The sequence below is a fragment of the Anarrhichthys ocellatus genome, unplaced genomic scaffold (assembly GCF_004355925.1).
Source record: "Anarrhichthys ocellatus isolate YVR2014 unplaced genomic scaffold, GSC_Weel_1.0 scaffold111, whole genome shotgun sequence".
Taxonomy (NCBI): Eukaryota; Metazoa; Chordata; class Actinopteri; order Perciformes; family Anarhichadidae; genus Anarrhichthys; species Anarrhichthys ocellatus.
Window position 1 is genome coordinate 848,314 of NW_022280141.1, and position 6,533 is coordinate 854,846.

The window sequence follows — 6,533 nt, forward strand, 5'->3', positions numbered from 1 at the left end:
TGTACAACTTGTTTTTATGAAGATTTTTGTTTGGTTTTATATGTGATAGGAACCATTGTTACGTCCAATGTTGCTCTGGGGACATATTTAGCCGGTGCCAGTGTTACCAACTTGGCGACTTTCTCGCTAAATCTGGTGACTTTCCAAACCCTCATGTTGACTTTTTTTGTCAAAAGCTACTAGTGACAAATCTAGCGACTTGTTCTGGTGTTGTTGGAGAATTTTCTGGTGTTTTGACGTTAAAGCACGTACGTTCTGCACTGTCGTGAATGAGCAGCGGGTGCTGCCGTGAGCCCCTCCACCGCCACCCACAGAAGCCTGGCGCAGCAGTCCCAGCTGCAGTCAGAGCAGAGAGGAGACGCACTCTCGGCAGTTAGTGTATCTACAGGTGTTGGCTTCATTTTTACACGAAACAAATAATAACCGTAGCTGTGTTTCAGCTGAAGGACAGCAGTGAAGGCCCAGGTATAAAATGCACGGCCCGCCACTGGTGAACATACAGTGTGTTGTATTACGAACAACCCAAGGTTGAGAGTTGGGGCTTGCACAATGTATTTGAAGTTCAGGGCAGTTACCGGGCGGAGCCGGGGGGGGATGAAGACGTCAAGCATCACAGTGTGTTGAGGAGCTGGGAAGATGTTCTACAGAGGAAGAGTGATTCATGTGGAGGATACTGGGCAGAGAAGTATGTAACTGTAAAGAAGGAGGAGTTCTGAACAGGAACTTTATGTGTTTCTTGGAGAAGGACTTGTGAGGACGATGCAGGAAAGGTGTGTCAACTCTCGGGAAAGCTCTGTTGGGCGGAGGTCAGCTCAGTGTTGATGATTGTTCTATATGAGCATTCAGAGAGCTCTGGATGGGAGTAGTTTGTAATCAGGGAAAGGCCTGGATCCCATACATACAACCTCATTTGTCTCACAGTAAGCTAGAAAATGTAATCACTCACACACAGTAGTGAACACACACGCTGTCTAAATCACTTTCTTTTCAGCTCCACTTCAATACACTCAGACATTCTTAGCCGCTCTGTCTCCTCCTCCTCTTCCCCATCGCAACCCACATTCCCGCTTGGTAATTTGCTCCCAGAATCCCTCCCTCTGACGCAGAGCAAGGAAAAGAAAGTTCCAAACTTTGCCACGTTACCTTGGAGACGAGAAATAAATTTGCACAGTTCATTTTGGGGAAATTGCTACGCTCAGCTCAGGCCGTTTGTTTTACAACCCCACCCCCCCGGCGCTGTTCCTGCACGGTGGGCCATGCATAGACACTACTTGGCAAATCCCCGGCGGAGTCGACACACGGCATTTCACGAGCATGTGCGAAGAAAGCAGCAGCCGGGATCCAGTTTTTCAGAGCTGCCCCCCCCTGCTCCCCTCTGCGTCCGACCTACTGCGCTGGATGTTTTCAGTCACAATGGGTTCATTTGAGTGGACAGGCACAGTGTGGAAAATAAAGTCCTCCAAAGTGGTCCGAGTGTCCCAGTCAAGGATAAAAAAAAAATATATGAAAAGAAGGGGGGGAGTGAAAGAATGAGCACTGTCTGGTCTCAAAGAATGTTAGAACTGGCCATTCCTCTCAGAAGAATCAGCCATTGATTGAGATGTGTGTGTGTGTGTGTGTGTGTGTGTGTGTGTGTGTGTGTGTGTGTGTGTTTGTGTGTGTGTGTGAGCATCAAGTGTTCCTGTTCACAGCACATGCTTTTGATGTGAATCCAGTTACATGCTTTTATCCATGCTGGACAACCTGGGGTTATCCTACACATGTAAATGATGGTTTAAAGTGAGACTATGTAACACAATCTTCCTCTTACAAATGAAAAGTTGAATTCAAACGCAATAAAACAAACCTGTGCTTAATATAATACACTCAGGGGTTTCACTTGGTCTGGTATGACCAGTAGCTTATGGTGGCTAATGCTAGCAAACGTTAGCAAACATTAGGTAGATAATGCTGTATAACTAGCAATGCGGAGTCAGATTGCGGTCTTTTTTTTTAGTCTTCCCTACTTGCTGTGCTGATACATTGTATCCTAGCTACTACTACACTACTAGCATGTCGATGTAGCCTGTGTAGCGAAAACAGCATGTTAGCTTAGCGTTTGTAGCAACTTCAGACCTCCGTTAGGGGGTATGTTCAGATCCGGGGTTTCACGATAAAACAGTATTGATCAAGGGATATCTAAAAAAATAAATAAAATGAAAACATGTTAATCATATCATGTAAATGATCCAGCGCCTTTTTTTAAAATACAGTTGAATGAATTTGACAGAGAGCATCATTTATTTTCTTCGAAATTTCTATAGATATTGCGATATAATCTATCGCATGAATTCTTTTGGCCATGATAACTGTGTAGTCAAAATGTGATATTGTGACAAGCCCAAGCTCGGATGTGTTCAGGTACAGTTTTGAATGTAGGTCACCAGCATTTTTGGCAGCGCTCAGAGCCCACCCTGTACTCATTCACAGGGCGTCAAATACCGACGCTTTGTCACGCCCCATGGCGTCTGATACCGACACACAAGGTGCCCTTTGGTGTCTGTATGAGAAGCCATGCGCTTTCAAGTTACTATAATGTAAACCCATCCACGTCATTATTAGAAGCTTAGAGGAAAGCTCAGAGAGAGTGATGTCTTAGTATACAGACCAAAAACAAACAAACACAGGGTGGATGTGTCCCAAAGTGAATTACATATTATTTCTGTATTTGTGTTAAAATGTTATCATTTTACTTTGTTCCTGAGTTATTTTAAGCCTAACGATGATGTTTGTCCTAAACCCATAGACCATATAAAAGAAGTGGACGTAGTCACCGTGACGTCATTCGTTGGTTTGTGGACTGTCGTTTTGAAGCCTCAAGTTTGGCGTTATCTTGGATCTTGGATTACGGCCATCTTGGCTTTTTGCAACCAGTGAACGGAAGTTACCATATTTGGACTGCACAGTAGTGACGTAGAGACAACCAATACGACTCTAGTAGTGGCAGCGACCTGTCAATCACTGTGTAGCCCCGCCCTAAACCATACTCTGCTAAATGGTCTATTTGACTCTAAATGGACCATCATTTACTAAATGGACCATCATTTACTAAATGAACATCATGCTGAATTGAAGAAGACTTGAAACTAGAGATTGAGACCATAAACTCATGTTTACAATGTTTACTGAGGTAATAAATCAAGAGAGAAGTAGAGTCATTTTATCATAGACTTCTATACAACCTGGCTTCTTTTGGTAACTACAGGAGTCGCAAATTTAGAACATTTCAGCATCCGCTTTACTTTTCAGAACTGGAGGTTACTGCCTGCCTAATCCTTACGTAGTGGTTTTGTTGCCCAAACCTAAGCAAGTGTTTTTGTTTGAATTCAACCACGTGTTTAGTGGAGCATCACAGTTTGACGCGCTGGGCTACCCAGTGTGTTAGAAGGTGACGCTAAAGTGACCAGGTGGCAAGAATTGGATCATAGTGAATGTTAAAATAAAGGTTATCAGTAGCTAAAGTACAGGAGAGTCTTAAAATCAGCGGAATTACTCAGTAATTTAGTTTACATAGCAATACCTATCTAACGTTTAGGTAGCTTACCCACTAAGCTACTGGTCATACCAGACCAAGAAAGTATGTATAGTATGCATTATTGTTTATTTTATTGTCCAAATGTAACCTTTCATTTGGAAGAGGTAGAATGTGCTATATCACCTGCATACGTTATATTGGCTTTCTTTGTCTAGAAATGAATTAAAACGTTACTGATTGAAGTTAATATCATCCCAAGGAAACCCTCTACCTCCCGTCCTCCCCCTCCTCTTCAGACGACCATATGAAACCATACGACCTTCCTACAGCTTTCCAATCCTCTCGTCAGTCTTTCCATCCTTTTTGTTCCATGCCACGCAGCTGTGGGCGGCTGCGTATGGTTTGAATTCCCTCCAAATGGCGGGAAAAAGTATTGCTTTCTTTTCCCTCACTACTCCTCTTGCTGTGGCCTTTTGTGACTTCTATAATTTGCCGGCAAAAACATTGCAGTGCACACATAGATGGGCGGTGGGAGGAAAAGAGGGAGCAGAGGAGAGAAACAAAGCTGGAGTGAGAAAGAGAGAAAGAGTCGATCGGGGGAGTTGACAAATATTGCATATGTTCACGAGTTGCAGCATATGCGTATGAAAATGCTAAATTACAATCTGCAGCCACCTCAGTGCCCCTCGGGTGGTGCTGATGTCTGGTCTTTGGGTAATTTGTCTGTCTGGCAGCCATATGTTGGCATGTCGGGAAGTCAGCCATTCACTGACCTTTTGAGTCGCCCTCCCCTCACGTGATGGAAAACGCTTTGTGGCTTGATAAAACGTGTGCGCATCCTCGAATCCTGGATATTTCATGCGAAATGATAGAAGGGCAATGCTTTAGTCTCAGTTGTCTTTCAAGTGCATATTTGTTCTTCTTTCTTGATTTAGTGGAAGCTTCAAGCGTGTGGGTGGGTGTTGCCTTTGGCAGTGGTTGGTAGACATTTGTGCGTTATGTACCTTTAGTAATTGAAGACATATGTCCCTTTTATCACGTTAAACATTTGGAAAGACCGATCATTCTCTTAAGTTTTTGTTTCACTTGGAAATTAGAAACTAGTTAGCTTAAGTTGCTAATGTTGCTCATGAATACGGTTACTGTGATCAACCGCTTGCTTTGATCAAAAAGCTTGGGACAGAATCATACAAATGCTGTTTAAATCATGTGCTACAATTAATAAAACAGAGATGTGGGCTCAAGTCACATGACTTGGACTCGAGTTGAACTCGAGTCACAAAATGAATGACTTTCGATTCGACCTTCAAAATCAAAGCAACGTTCAACTCAACTTGGACTTTAGCACCAGTGACTCATGAATTCACGAGGACTTGAGTCTTTTGCTTTAAAAATAGTTGATACATTCCCTCAAACCCAAAGATTGAAATGTATGTTATTATAAAAGAAAGTGCCTGAATCAACTAACGTTAACGCTATTCGATCCCTGCAAGATGCAACAATGTAGCAGATGCTGTCACTGCGGAAAGATAAATGAAACTTGAATTTCCTCTTTTTGGTAATTACTGTTTTGGCGATAAAAATATTCACAAATCAGAGCAAACACCAAGGAGATATACGTTTATCAAAAATGTATTTTTATTTCTTAAAAATAATAATTTAAAGGACTTTCATACGTCTCACATATTCTGTTTGCCTCAACCTCATGACCCACATATTCTTGTTCAGTGTGTACATTCAGTACAACGTGAGTACTTGCCTGCGTACCTGTGTGTGTATGCATACAGTATAGATGTGTCTCTATTTGTCTGGGTGCTTGTGAGTGTGTGTGTGCTTCGCTGACATCATGCATTTATGAACCTCCCCGCATGTGTGTTTGTTAATTATTTTTTTTGAGTGCGTGTGCGCTTACGAGTCTTCTTCTACTGTCTGATTGCATGTGTAACTTATGGGTGCGGAGTTTACGTCAGTTTGTCATTTCTCTTGACCTTTGACCTGGGAGTGGCCCGAGACCATGTAGAAGAATGCAGAAGTCTGGCATCCCCTCCTCCCTTTCCCTCCTGAAACGGTCTCACTTCCCAAATGCTTGAAACTCTCTTTTTTTTTTGAGACATTGTGTATCTTCTGGTCTTCTCATTTCTGTCCTCTTTCATCTACTGGAGGTAATTCGACCCTCTTATCCGTCCTCGGTCTTAATTGCTTCCGACCTACTATCACCTGTCCATTCCTATTATCTCTTTCACTTCCATCAAGCTACAACTACATATTAAACTTTGCTGTTATATTCTGTCTACACTCCCTTTTTTCGTTCCTTTTTTTCCCACCCTGTCTGATACTCCCTCTCTTCCTCCCCCTTCATCCCAACCAGATCTTGTGTGCAGCATTCTGAGTCCTCTAATCATTTCCTTGCTCTTAATGTTTTCTTTTTCCCTCTCTTCGTCCTCTTATTCTTTTACCTCCCCCCTCTTCTTCCAGCTTCCCCCCTGACCTTCCAGCCGTGGAGCTGTGCTCGGATCCCTCTCTGCACGCCCGTCTCCCCCACAGGAATGTGCTGTTTGTACATAAACATAACAAGAGGAGTGATAAGAAGGTGTCTGCACAAGGACAGCATTCTGATCGGTAACACAATACTGTCATGGGAACTGTGGAGGAAGCAAGACAGGATTCGCCATTTAATTCTAGGTTTGGGTTAAATGTGTGTGTGTGGGGGGGGGTCCTGACTGTTGGGTCAATGTGTGCAGGCCTTAAACATAGAGGTTTAAATGATCATCATGTGGTTACTATTTTAAAAAAGAATTACTTAATGAAACGTATTGTGTCTGTCCGGTATTAGCTCGAAGCTGGCGGCAACCTCCAGTTCTGAAAAGTGAAGCCAATGCAGAAGTCCCTTAAACCTGCATTCTCTCTAATGACTCCTCTGGCTGTAAAAAGAAGTCTGGTTGTATAGAAGTCTATGAGAAAATGACTCTACTTCTCTCTTGATTTATTACCTCAGTAAACATTGTAAACATGAGTTTAT